Raw genomic sequence first — 14980 nt, 5'->3', positions numbered from 1 at the left:
CAGAAATAGAAACACAAGGGGAACAAGTGTATGGACCCCAAGGAGGGGAAAATAGGAGTGGGATGAATTGGGAGATTGGGATTGACACGTATACACAACTGTGTGTAAAAGAGACAACTAATGAGCACCTACTGTATAGCACAGGTACTCTGCCCAGGGCTCTGTGGTGCCAAAGAGGGAAATGTACAGCAGAAATTAACACACTACAGCGCAAATAAACGCCAGTGAAATTTTTTTTTCTGTGAGGATCAGCCTCTAGACAATCCCCCAGTCCTTGCCAAAGCTGAGAGAAGCATGGCTGTGTTTGCAAACATAGATGCTCCCTGTTTATTATTAAAGGCAACGGGGTTCCTGGCTGGGTTGAAACTGAGACCCAGAATATCACAGTGTAAGCTCAGTCTCACCCCACTCCCCACACGGCCTACAACTGCTCGAATCCTCCCCACAATGGCAAACGTATTTACTCAGCTCCTCCATAGAATTTTTGAGTGACGAGAATGCTAAGGGCTGTTCCATAAGCTGAGCATACATCAATAACAAATAAAATGCCATCCAAAAAAAAAAAAAATCCCATGGACCTTAACATTCTGTTTAAGAGAAACAAAATAACAGATAAATGAAAGAGTGTGTTAGAGATTATCATGCTATGGATTAAAAAAAGCAAGAAAAAAAGGACAGAAAGTACCAAGGAGAAAGCAATTTTTTATTTATTTTTATTTTTTCTTTTACTTTTTATTTTATATTGGAGTATAGCCAATTAATAGTATTGTGTTAGTTTCAGGGGAACAGCAAAGGGACTCAGCCACACATAAACATGTATCCATTCTCCCCTAAACTCCCCTCCCATCCAGGCTGCCACATTACATTGGGCAGAGTGCCCTGTATTATACAGTAGGTCCTTCTTGGTTATCCGTTTTAAATATAGCAGAGTCCATCCCAAACTCCTTATCAGTTACCCCTACTTTTCCCCCGCCCCCGGCAACCATAAGTTCATTCCCTAGGTCTGTGAGTCTGTTTCTGTTTTGTAAATAATTTCATTTGGATCATTTCTTTTTAGATTCCACACATAAAGGATGTCATAAGACATTTCTATGAGCCAGCAATTTGAAATATGAGCAGAGGTTGTTGCTCCTCAGTCACTGAGTATTGTCTGACTCTCAGTGACCCCACAGACTGTAGCATGCCAGCCTCCTCTGTCCCCCACTATCCCCTAGAGTTTGCTCAAATTCATGGCCATTGAATCAGACATGAATCTTCTGGCATCATGCCTTTTTGCCTTTTCATACAGTCCATGAGGTTCTCCAGGCAAGAGTAGTGGAGTAGGTTGCCATTTTCTTCTCCAGTGGATCACACTTTGTCAGAACTCTTCACTGTGACCTGTCCATCTTGAGTGACCCTGCACAGCAACGGCTCATAGGCTCATTGAGGCATGTGAGCCCCCTCACCGTGACAAGGCTATGATCCATGAAGGGGATGAGAAGGTGGCATAGAAGCAAAACCATCAGAGAAGTAAGGGAGCGAGCCCATGGCTGTCGGGGGCAGGGGTGGCATTCCAGAGCAAGGACCCCAAGGAAGAGGTCTGGCATTTTCCATCATCTACGGTAGATGGAGACGCTTAGTGGAAAGGGGAGGGTACCCAGGGACTCAAAATAATTGTCGGTGAGGGTTTTGCACTGGAGCCTAGCCTCAACATCATGGTGGTGAAAAGTGCAAAAGCACTGATTCCAGTCTCAAACAAGGCTGCACTTGTGTAGCGCTTGTATACAGCTCCTGAAGTTCTGTGCGCTGTGGGAAGGTTGTGCAGGAGAACTGAAAGCCTGAGTCTAAGCAGCTCGACAAGGACTTCCCCAGGCCAGGGAAATACATGGGAAAACACAAAAAACAGGGAACAAAATACTGCCAGGAGCCTAAGTCTTTCTTCCGAGTAACATCCCTTTTCCTTTTCAACCTAGCACCTGTGCTCTCTATGTCCACCTCACCTTCAGAAAAAATACACATTTTTAAGCACTTTTCACTTTGAATTAATCACGCTTACTTTTGCAAAAATAGTACAAATCACTTTTTTCCTAAACAACTTGAAAATAATATGTCAATGGATGCCTCATGACCCTGGCATAGATTGGTGTTTATTTTGTACAAACAAGGACATTCTCCTACATAACTTCAATTTGTTCAGTCATGTCTGATTCTTTGTGACCCCATGAACTGCAGGACTCCAGGCTTCCCTGTCCTTCACTATCTCCCAGAATTTGCTCAAACTCATGTCCATTGAGTCAGTGATGCCATCCAACCATCTCATCCTCTGTCGTCCCCTTCTCCTCCTGCCTTCAATCTTTCCCAGCATCAGGGTCTTTTCCAAAGAGTCGGCTCTTCTCATCAAGTGGCCAAAGTATTGGAGCTTCAGCTTCAGCACTAGTCTTCTCAAGGAATATTCAGGTCTGATTTCCTTCAGGATTGACTGATTTGAGTTCCTTACAGTCCAAGGGACTCTCAAGAGTCTTCTCCCAAAACCACAGTTCAAAAGCATCAATGTTTTGGCACTCAGCTTCTTTATGGTCCACCTCTCATATCCATACATGACTATTAGGGGAAAAAAACATAGCTTTGACCTTGACTTTATTGGACTAGATCTGGTAACATAACTTCAGTATCACCATCAAAATTATGGAAATAACACTGATACTTATCTACATCTAATTCTTAGAACTGATTCAAATTTCACCAGTTATTGAACACTATTTCTGAAAGAACTGGGTGTCCTTTTCCTTCCCAGGTACTGCTCTGACCACCATTCTAGGCAGACACAATGCATAGTGAACAAACAGATAAAGATCCCTGCACTTGTGGAGTTTATATTCCAGGGGGTGGAAAGAGAAACACATTAAAAAAATAATAACTAACTTACAGAGTACATTAGATTTATACAGACAACTGCTATGCAGATAAAAGTAGAAGGGGATAAAGGGATCTGGGCTACAAGGGAGAGAAAGTTGTGATTTAAGACAGGCTCTCGAGGAGTGCAATGGACACTTTTCTCCTCGGTCTCCAGAAGACGTGAAGGAAGCCAGGCATTTCGCCGTGGATGGAGTGTTCTAGGTAAGCGCGAGCGAGGTACGATGAATGAAAGGTGAGCCGCAGGAGATGAGGTCAGAAAAGCAAAAGCCTTAGGTTTTTATGAGGACTTTGTCTTTGATTAAGAGTGAAATCGGGTCAAATAAACAAGATGTGGTGTGTGTGTGTGTGTGTGTGTGTGTGCGTCTGCAAACACAATGGACTACTGCTGCTGCTGCTGCTAAGTTGCTTCAGTCGTGTCCGACTCTGTGCGACCCCATAGACGGCAGCCCACCAGGCTACCCCGTCCCTGGGATTCTCCAGGCACGAATACTGGAGTGGGTTGCCATTTCCTTCTCCAAATGGACTACTACTTAGCCATTAAAAATATATATATATATACTATTTGCATCAACATGGATGGACCTAGAGATTATCATACTAAGTAAAGCCAGTTAGACAAAGACAAACATCATGTGATATCATTTATATGTAGAATCTAAAATATGATATAAATGAACTCATTTACGAAACAGAAACAGACTCATAGACCTAGAAAACATATTTTTGGTTACCAAAGCGGAAAGGGAGGGTAGGAGTTTGGTATTAGCAGACACAAACTATTATATGTAAAATAGATAAGCAACCAAGTCCCTATCCTATAGCACATATAGGGAACTATATTCAATATCTTATAATAAACCATAATGGAAAAGAAAATGAGAAATAATATATAAATATGTATAACCAAATCACTCTACACATGAAACTAACATGACATTGTAAGGCCACTATTATTTCAATAAAGAATAAACAGAAGAGTGAAATCAGCAGCCATTGCAGAATTTTGAACGAGTGACAGGAGTGGACAGTCAGAATTACTGGCTGCAATGTTGAGAAACAAGCTGTAGGGTGCGCTAGGGTAAGTGCAAGTGAACCATTTAAAGGCAATTACAGTAATCTAGGTAACAGATTACGGTGGCATGTCAATGGCAGAGCCAGTGGTTAGGGGAAAAATAATTCGACTTTGAGTATTTTCAAGATGTAAGAAAGAAAAGGTGCTTGTCTATTGGTCCAAAGGAGGGATGAGTGGTGAGCGATGGAGAGACCTTTAAGGTGGGAGCAGGCAAAAGGCAATCCAGATGAACCAAGGAGGGTCAGTGCCACCATGTGAGTGACCTCAATGGACACAAACTGTGCAGCAGAACTCCAGGGAGCTGTGGCAGAGAAACCGGACTCATGCAACCTTTGAGAATCTTAGTAAGTGTCTGTTTGCTGAAATCAATTGCATAATTTGGCAGGTCCGCTGTGATGCTTTTTGTCCTGAATTCTGTATCAAAACTATTGATTAGCTTCCCCAGTGACAAAAACCTCACCACCTCCTTGTGTTTACTGTGGCATTTCGCCTTTTCCACTTTCAGTCCAAAACTGTAAAAGTATAAAGAAAAATGAAAGGCCAGAACAAATCACAGACCAGAAATGGAAAACTTCATAATACACATCAGTCCCACGAAGAGTGCTCTGTGTCGCAGCTCAGCTTCCAGCTTCCATTCTGGGGCTTCTTTCTTTTCCTTTTAAAAGATTCAGAAGCATTATTGACTTAAGGTTGTGTAATATGTTGGGATCTCGCCTCAGATACATTTGGCAGGTATTTATGTTTGGGGAAGCCTTTTGACCTAATACCCACATTCTTAATACAGTGAGACTGTAAGCTCCATGAAGTAATGTGGACATGGGTATTAACACAAAGATCTCCTGAGGCCACGTCCTCCCCATGACACAATTTTCCACTGACTTGTCCTCCACCCAACCAGAGTGGTAGACTCAGGACCTGTGTCCCCAAGGCATGTGCTCATGTACTCAGCCACGTCCCATTCTTTGAGACCCCATGGACTGTTGCCCTCCAGGCTCCTCTGTCCATGGGATTTCCAAGACAAGAATATTGGAGTGGGGTTGCCATTTCCTTCTCCAGGAGATCTTCCTGACCCAGGGATCGAACACGCATCTCTTTCACCTCATGCATTATAAGGAGAATTCTTTACTACTGAGCCAGCTGAGAAGCCCATGTGTCTTAAAAACATCTACCATTTAATGACGTAGGAACAAATAAGAAGCTAGAGAAGAAGGGTAGATACTACATTTGCCTGACTCTGATTTTTCTCTTCCCCAAGAAATATTCCAAAAAGCCTTTTTGGGTATATGAACATCTTAAGAGTATCCTCAAATGTTTGATAAATTTTATTAAAATGAGATAAATTACATGTAAAGGGGGGAAAGTGATGGCTAAGCTGATTTATTTCCATTATCAGAATTTTTAACATTCTCCAAGTAGAAACTTGTTCTCCATTTTTTTTTCCTCCCTCCATATCCACTCAGTCATGCAGTCCTGGGTTAACATTTCTGTTAACAGTATCCCTGGAATTCTTTTTCTCCAGTGGGGTTACCATTTGCTCCTCCAGGGAATCTTCCCCACCCAGGGATTGAACCTGGGTCTCCTGCATTGCAGGTGGGTTCTTTACCACTGAGCCACCAGGGAAGCTCCCCCTGCTCTGAAACTTTCCGTAATACCCCAGTACCTACAAGATGATGCCCAAAAGCGATACAGAGCTGCCCCCTGGTGGCCACCTGGTGATTCATGGCACTGGATTCGAGACTCAACCTAGGCTTCAGAAAACAATAGTTTCTCATGGAAGATGGAACACCTTTTAAAGTTCTAGAGGTCAATGGCGGGAAATTAAGAAGGTAGACAGAAGCCTTCTCTTTCACCTCTGTGGAAAAGAGCACCCATGAGGAATAACCTTATGCTCCCAAGGACGTTAGTCTTCCCATGTGGCTCTTTTAGAAGCTTACCATGCCCCCTAGTCCCATTGCATTTGACTAGACTTATTTCTCAGTTTAGACTCAGTGACCAGGGGCTTGGGTTACTGAAACTGAGCAAAAAGTCATGAGCCTATTCTACATTTTATTCCAACTGTACTAAAAATTAGAGCAGATTATCTTGAAATTCCATTGTCTGTGTTTGTAAATGGTAGATACCAGTTGTAGATGGGGACAGTTTTCACTGAATTCAAGAAAAATTTTCTGCATCAAGAATTCCTTGTTCTCCTGTTGGAGCAAGAATCAAAGCTATGGTTTTTCCAGTGGTCATGTATGGATATGAGAGTTGAACCATAAAGAAGGCTAAGTGGCAAAGAATTGATGCTTCTGAACTGTGGTGCTGGAGAAGACTCTTGAGAGTCCCTTGGACTGCAAGGAGCTCACACCAGTCAATCTTAAAAGAAATCAACCCTGAATCTTCACTGGAAGGACTGATGCTGAAGCTCCAATACTTTGGCCACCTGATGGGAACAGCCAGCTCATTGGAAAGGACCCTGATGCTGAAGGAATAGAAGAAGGGGGTAGCAGAGGATGAGATGGTTAGATTGCATCACTGATTTCGATGGATATGAATTTGAGAGCATTCCAGGATCTGGTGGAGGACAAGGGGGCCTGGTGTGCTGCAGTCCATGGAGTCTCAAAGAGTCAGACATGACTTAGTGGCTGAACAACAACATTTCGGAGCAAATGTTTTATGACTGCTAGATAAGTTATAATTCCAGGTATTTTATAACACAAGGATTCACGTATTATAAAGACAAAACATTCTGGTCCACTAAAAGAAAATTATTTTAATATATATCAGTTATGACTCACGCAGTAAATTTACCATTTGGAACTTTATGAAAAGTTGTGTTCTCTTTGTTTTTGAATAGCAGGGTTTGTTTTTTTTTTCCCCCTGCATGTGTCTGAACATGCAAGAACGAAATCTGCCTGATTTATCTGTACTCTAAGAACATTCTCCTTTAGTCTAGAAGTGTAAACCTCAGATATTGGATCATTGCCGCCTTAAGCTCACAGATCACTGTAGAACTATGAGTGAATCTTGTCTTAATACTGTTATTAAAATATGAGTTATGGTAGATTTAACATCTCAACTGTAAGAAACCTCAGTTGCCATTAGGGCTGGAAGATACCCATGTATTAATGATACTCAGAAAACCACAAGGAGGTCTGTGGCCCCTCCCTTTGCTCCTGTGATTGGTCTAATATTTAGCAAGCATGTGCTGAATGAGGGGATGTATAGGGTACGGTAAGACAGAGGTGTGGATATTAACAAGAACTGTGTGAGGAAGTTTAGTTTTCGCACAATGTCTGTCCTTCACCCTACCGTATGAAGATATAAAACTGGTTTCATTCTACGTGTATTTGTCTATTTTCGGTTGTGCTGGGTCTTCACTGCTGCACAATCACAGTGAGCAGAGAGTGACTCTTCATTGTGGTACACGGGCTTCTCATAGCGGTGGCTTCTCCTGTTGTCTCTAGGGCCCGAGGGCTTCAGGACCAGGGATAGAACCCACGACCCCTGTGTTGGCAGGTGGATTCTTATCTCCTGTACCACCGGCCAAGTCCCTCTACATGTATTTTAACAGATAAATATGCACTTTCACATGTAAATACTACTCTGTCTGGAATTTTTGGAGCACTTGTTTATCTACTAGATATTATCTGCAAAGGAACTGGATTGACATGTTTTTGAAACCATCCAAAGATACGTGGTATGTTGATCCTGCTAGGCTGAGTATACAAGTAAATTTTAAAAATCCAACTAAAATACAATTCAAACCAAAAGAAAAAAAAGTAGGAGATAAAGATAGGTAGATAAAATGTGATCTCATTATAAAGGTATTGATTTAGACTCTGGTCACCTAACCCTGCTAGGGTAACAAGGACTGCATTTACCCACCTGCCTTAATTTTCAAAAGAAAAAAAGCAGACAAAAATACATGAGACAACACTTTTTCAGACTGTGGACAGCAGGTAGTGTAAGACATTAAGCTTTGAGAGAAGATAAACAGGGTGAGTCCCACAAGTGGGCCAGCTCACTTTTGCCTCAAGCCTCAAAAGGGTTTTTGAACACAACTGAGGGACAAGAAACCCCAACAGAGTTTGATGGAATCTGGGGTTCCTCTGGTGGCTCAGCTGGGAAAGAATCCACCTGCAATGCCAGAGACCTGGGTTCGATCCCTGGGTTGGGAAGATCCCCTGGAGAAGGGAACAGCTACCATCTCTAGTATTCTGGCCTGGAGAATTCCATGGACTATTCCACAGGATTGCAAAGAGTCGGACACAACTGAGTGACTTTCAGTTGAGTAGAGGACACAGCTGAAAATGAGGAGACCAGGGCAGCTTGAATGAGCAGGGCAGAGACCTGCAGAGGAGAGAGGTGCACAGAGAGGAAGAGCTCAGAAATCTACACGGGTTTCCTGCTTGAGCCCTGAAGAGCAAGCACATAAGGAAACTACTGAGGCCAAAGAGCCACCTGAAAGATGCAGGAGGAACAACCCGGAAGTTCCCCTAGGTTTAGGGAGAGCTCCCTTCTTTTCCTGCCAACCAGAATGAAAAGACCTCATCCTACAAGGGGCAAGGAAGAGAGCCTTCAGAAGGGTATTACTTGTCCATGGGATTCTCCAGGCAAGAAAACTGGAGTGAGTAGCCAGTCCCTTCTCCAGGGGGTCTTCCCAGCCCAGGGACCAAACCCAGGTCTCTGACACTGCAGGTGTATCCTTTACCATCTGAGCCTCCAGGGAAGTCCATATTACCTGAGCAGTGCTGCCAAATTAGACACAGACAACAGGCTACTCTGGACCTGCCTAAGGATGCTTAAAAGCAAGCCTCAGAAGGATCAAACTGATGCCAACCAACTAATTGCACCCCAGAGCAAAGCCCAGAAATATTTAAAGTGGTACCAAAAAAATAAATAAATCAGTATTCCACACTATAAAATTCACAATATTTGGCATTTAAGCAAAAGTCACTAGGCATGGAAAGAAGAAAATAGGACCTATGAGCAAAGGGAAAAAATTTAACACAAAGAATCTTAATCATTTGGGGAAGGGTATAGATGTCCCAGGGTAAGAAATATAGGATTTTAATGTAAAAAAAAAAAAATAGAAACTCAGTTGAAAGGCTTGGGTAGAAATGTAGATGTGAGGTAATGTTCTTCTCAAGAGCTACTGCTCTTGAATAAGGAAGACAGGAGATCTGTTTTAAATGTGTGAACCATGGGGCTTGCATATGGCAAACCATGAGAAAAACAAAGGTGTTTAAAAGCACCATTGTTTTTTTTAATTAACGTAACTTGGGAAAGAATGTTATCATAAGCCAACAAAGGAAAGCTGGAAGATGATAAGATCAACCTTGGATGTGTTGCGTGTGGTATCATTGTGGGTCACAACCCATTGAAGACCAGCCATAGGAGATTAAAAAAAAAAAAAAAAATGATGGAGAGGGCAGAGTGGATGCTGCCACCCTCTGTTCCTGCTTTCTGGGAGTCAGAAGCCCTAAGGCATGCGGCTTTGTTGCTACCCTATGCCTTGCTGAGTCCTGCAAGTTAAATCCAAAGAGGAAACCCCAGTAGACAGCACAAGGCTATGGAAAAGCTGTTTCTAAATACCCTGTAATTTGGCAGGGAATTCCCCTACAATGGGGCTCCTGGGAAAGCCTGAGAACTGATGACTTGCATCCTTTGCCTCAGCTTGTAGACTGGGGCTGGCGCTCACATTTCCTCTCCGGGGCCCTGGTCCGAATCTCCAGGTCACTAAGCCCTTCTGGCCCGTCTGTGCGAGCTCTCTGCAGACTAGCTCCAGGCACGTTTCATCCTGCCTGGGCCTGGTGGCTCCCGCCCTCTCAACCTGGGCAGAGTGAAATTATTTCTGGTGAAGCGATTTTCCTCCCAGGGTGCATACTTCATGCTCTAATCTAGGGCCTCACCGCCTGGCTAAGTGAAAAATAAAAAGTGAAAGTGTTAGTCACTCAGTCATGTCAGACTCTTCTGTGACCCCATGGACTGCAGCCCACTAGAGTCCTCTGTCCATGGAATTCTCCAGGCAAGAATACTAGAGTGGGTTGCCATGCCCTCCTCCAAGGGATCTTTCCAACCTAGGGATCGAATCCGTGTCTCCTGCATTGTGGGCAGAGTCTTTACCATCTGAGCCACCAGGGAACCCACAGCCTGGCTAGGAGTACGCCAGACCTGTGTTCTGTCATTCTGGACTTCTGTTTTATTAACTCAGCTTCACCTGGTTGCTCAGTACTGAAGGCTCTTTGGCATGCCTTTCCCCTAAATGTTCGATGTAGGTTGCTTTCATCACGGTTCTGTCCATATTGTGGAAATAAAAAGAGCCATGATCTCCAAAGCGTAGCTTCTCCTTCACAAGACTTCCTGCAGATAATACTTATATCACCTCTCAGGGATTTATCAGTCTGGGATCAGAGGACTGTAGACTGTACGTATGAGTTTCCACAGGAGTCTCAGGTATTTTGTTTTGTGCATATTTAAAACTATCATTCTGAGAAGGTAGCTGTAGGTTTCATCCAACTTCCAAAAGCATCTGTGGCACAAGAAAGGAGAAGAAATCCAATAACAGCAGTTGTCCCATACAGAGCTCTCTCTTCATTCATATATTTGAAATAAAGACTAACTAGTAAGGCATAGGGGCTTCCCAGGTGGCACGATGGTAAAGAATCCACCTGCCAATGCAGGAGATACAGAGACTCATATTTGATCCCTGGGCCAGGAAGATGCCCTGGAGGAGGAAATGGCAACCCATTCCAGTATTCTTGCCAGGATAATCTCATGGACAGAGGAACTGGCAGGCTATGGTCCATGGGGTCACAAAGGGTCAAACATGACTGAATGACTGGGCACAGTAACGTATAAGATGGGAAGAATGAAGAGAAACAGGATGCATAAGGCAGAGTCCTGGGCAGGTCCCATCTACTTTGGAAGAATAAATAAACCATATACATAAAATCTATATGAAAGCTGGACAAAATCATATCCCCCTATTCTCTTTTCTTCATAGATCTAGTAATAGTTGGCATCATCTCATCCGTTTCTACTTTCCTTGTCTGTTACTTATTGTCTATCTTTCCCACCAGAGTATATCTTATTCTCTGTTTCCAGGCCTAGAACAGCATCTAGCTCATAAAGGAAATTCAGTCAAGATGTGATGGCCGTAGACATGAAGAAGCAAACAGAAAGACAAGAGCAACTCTTAAGACTAAACTACATCCTGGCAGTACCATGAAGAAAAAAAAAAAAAAAACCACTTGTTTTGCTCCTCATTTCTAGGTATCCATTTCTTTCTGCCCCCGAAAGCTCTCACTGAGAGAAGCCACTTATATTCTGTCCTACTATCCTGTCCTATTCTCTGTCATCCAGGGAATTCCCTTCACCCCATGCTGTGTTCTCTCTTTTCTTCCTTTGCACTCTTGAAGCCCGTTCCCACCCTGCTCTCCACGAGTGACCACCCTTACCAGACAGCCCTCATGAGTGACCGCCCTCACCAGGCAACCACTGGAAAGGTCATTCTTCCCTCAAGCAGCTGCAGCCCCCAGAATTTCTGGTGGACAAAATTCTCCAAGCCACACATACTTGAAAGGCTAAATTAATAACGTAATGCCAACAAGCGCCTCTGACTTCAAAGGCGGAAAGGACCCGTGGGCCCTGAAGTTGTCAAGAAAAACTTCATGGCAAGAGTGTGACTTGAGCTGGTGCTTGAAGGATTAGGTTTCAAGGAGTTCAGACCGGTGGCCTGTCCCAGGGCAGGGCCCCATGCAGGACAGATCAGCATTTGTCGCACTCACTGGGTGACGAGCCAGACTGCTGGAAAAGGGAATTGGAGCTACTATTTAAACAGGCCCAGAAGGATACTCAGCACTGTAGGTCCATTCACAGCTTGAGTTCAAATAAAACTGAACTCGAAATTCTCTGAGTAAACTTCACCACCTCTCAAACACTTATCCCTTCAGCACACCGTGGCATATTCCTTGATTTATGGAATCTTTAGAAGGTGCTAAAGGGCCTGAAGGAAGATATTCAACTGCAAATTCCTCGGTGCCTCCCTCTCTGGGACCATACTCTGGCAGGAATGCTAATTGTTGCTCAGTTACTCACTCGCGTCTGACTCTTGGCGACCCCACGAACTGCAGCACACCAGGACAGGCTTCCTTGTCCTTCACTGTCTCCTGGAGTCTGCTTAAACTCATGTCCATTGAGTCGGTGATGCCATCCACCATCTCATCCTCTGTCGTCCCCTTCTCTTCCTGCCTTCAATCTTTCCCAGCATCAGGGTCTTTTCCAATGAGTTGGCTCTTCACATTAGGTGGCCAAAGTGTGGAATACTAGTAATAAACATTTGCCTAGGCCTTTCCATGAAAGGTGCCCATCAACTCTTCACACTTATTTTCTTATTGTAATTCTTCATTAGAATTTTGCCTTTTAAAAATGCTTTGGGAAGGTTTTCTGTACCTCTGACATTTCCTCAGGTTCCAGTCCCCGAAATACCCACCTACAGGACCTCATGATACCTGAGCCCACAACCACTAGAGTTACTCTTACATTTCCAATGGGCACAGACATTACCTGGGGCTTCCCAGGTGGTAAAGAACCCACCTGCCAATCCAGGAGATGTAAGAGACACGGGTTCAATCCCTGGGCTGGGAAGATCCCCTGGAGGAGGGCATGGCAATCCACTCCAGTATTCTTTCCTGGTGAGTCCCATGGACAGAGGAGCCTGGTGGGCTACAGTCTAAAGGGTCTCAGAGAGTCAGACATGACTGAAGCGACATAGCACACACACAAGGCATTGTTTGGAATGAGTAACTTTGCAATGGCATGACTGACTCAATGGATATGAGTTTGAGCAACCTCAGGGAGATAGTGATGGACAGATTAGCCGGGCCTGCTGCACCTCATGGGGTCGCAAAGAGTCAGACATGACCTAGCGACTGAACAGAAACAGTATTGCAAACTGAGAGAGCACTTTGTTAGATCCAGCCTGGTCTCCTTAGATGTAGAGAAGTTCCTAAAGAAAAGGAATAAGTGAAGATTGTGGGTAGAGTAAGACAAGAGAGGATGAAAATTTCACACCATGAGGAGGGGTGAATGTGAGATGACTGGGTAATGAGGTAGCTAAATGAAGTTAGGGTCAGTGATGGAATAAATGGCCAGAGAGAAAGAGCTTGCCCCCAAGCCAAGGCTGAGTTTATTGCAGGCAGCTGTAGGTAGAACCAACCTAAGTGCTCCAAGCAACTGCTGGAGAAGTAATGAAACCAGAAGATGCCCTAGAACTCGTGATCTTAGTGATGTTAGAAAATATAAAAAGGGACTTTAGCTGTGAACAAGACAAAGAAAAAAATTAATCCTGCCTGATTTTTCTACCATCTCAACAAAGCTCTTCTACATATACCATAGAGAGTACAGCAGATTTCCATTCTTCCATAACCTTAGAAATCATTTCCAGGGATATTTCCCATAAGCATGCTCTCTCCAGTTTTCAAATCCTTCTTCCTTCCTTCTGGAAGCCTGTTGGCATCTCTCCTTTCAGACCTCAGCAGCTCAGACCAGCTTCTACCTTCTTCTGTGGTCTCAGCTTGGTCCCCCTGCCCCCATACCACCTTCAGCCCCAGCATAAATTCCCCACAACTCCCTACTCGCCATCCTCTTGAAGAACAACAGCTGGTTCCCAATATGAAGTCACTGGTCCCTGCTATCAACAACTCAGCTGGCGGCATGGAAATTCATCATTCTCCCAAATATGTGAACTTTAAAATTAATTTCAAATCTACCTCTCAGATATAATCTGTACCTCTCTCATATAATCTGCATCTTTCTCAATTTAGTAAGGCAAACGACACATTCTCTTCAAAGAACTACCTATGACTGATTCACGTTGATATTTGGCAGAAAACAACAAAATTCTATAAAGCAATTATCCTTCAGTTAGAAAATAAATTTTAAAAAAGAGAGGACAAAAAAGTTTTTCCTCAAATATGTTGGGTATAACTCTTGTTTCTGATAAACCTTTTTGATCTTCCCTCTATTAAAAATATTAAGTTGCTTTATGTACGGATATGTGCTGGTAGTTGGAGGTTTTTACTAGAAATTCTTTTGATCTGAATTGAATCTCCCTGATAATTTTCAGTTCTAGAGGTCTCCAGTGGCTCAGAGGTTAAAGCGTCTGCCTGGAATGTGGGAGACCCGGGTTCGATCCCTGGGTCGGGAAGATCCCCTGGAGAAGGAAATGGCAACCCACTCCAGCACTCTTGCCTGGAGAATCCCATGGAGGGAGGAGCCTGGTAGGCTACTAGTCCATGGGGTCGCAAAGAGTCAGACACAACTGAGCGACTTCACTCACTCACTCACTCAAGCAGTTTTGAAATGGAACGTAAAGATTCAGACTCCAGCATCATGAGGACCTAAGATGGATCCTATCTCAACCACTTCCTAAATCTGTAATTTAGCAAGATGCCTAGCTTCTCTGTTTCATAGGTTACTCTGTGATTAAATGAGAGTAAGTGATCAATTTTTGTATATATGTACAGCAACTGGCACAACAAAAGTGATCAATAAATCTGAGCATTCTTTTTTTTAATAAGAACTATTTGAAACTGATTATCTCCCTACCAAATTACACTCATTTTTAGCTGTTTCTGAATAAAACAAATACCTTAATTTCTATGTTTTCCTATCCACAATATGTACCCCAATTCTGAGCATCACCTTTTAAAAATAAAATATTAATCGTGGCTCTTCTCTCCAGACTTCGTTTTGACTGTATGCATTTGAAATTTTCATGAAAACCTAAACAAAAACTACAGCTTCTTTCCAAAGCTGAATAGTTTCAGTTGAGTCACTTGCTTCAGACAGGGATCCCAGCATAATGAAACATGTGCTTGGCTCCTTGTCAAAAGAAATACCGCTTTCCTGTTCCTCTCATGGCCAGTCCCTCAGCCAAACATTGATCCCTGGGGATCTGTGAAGTTTCCACATCTCACTTATTTTAGAGCTTAAGAGAAGGAATTTTTCTAAAGTACCCAGGACTAA

The sequence above is a fragment of the Ovis aries genome, chromosome 10 (assembly GCF_016772045.2).
Source record: "Ovis aries strain OAR_USU_Benz2616 breed Rambouillet chromosome 10, ARS-UI_Ramb_v3.0, whole genome shotgun sequence".
Classification (NCBI taxonomy): Eukaryota; Metazoa; Chordata; class Mammalia; order Artiodactyla; family Bovidae; genus Ovis; species Ovis aries.
The sequence above is the reverse complement of the archived record's forward strand: the minus strand, read 5'-3'. Positions refer to the sequence as shown.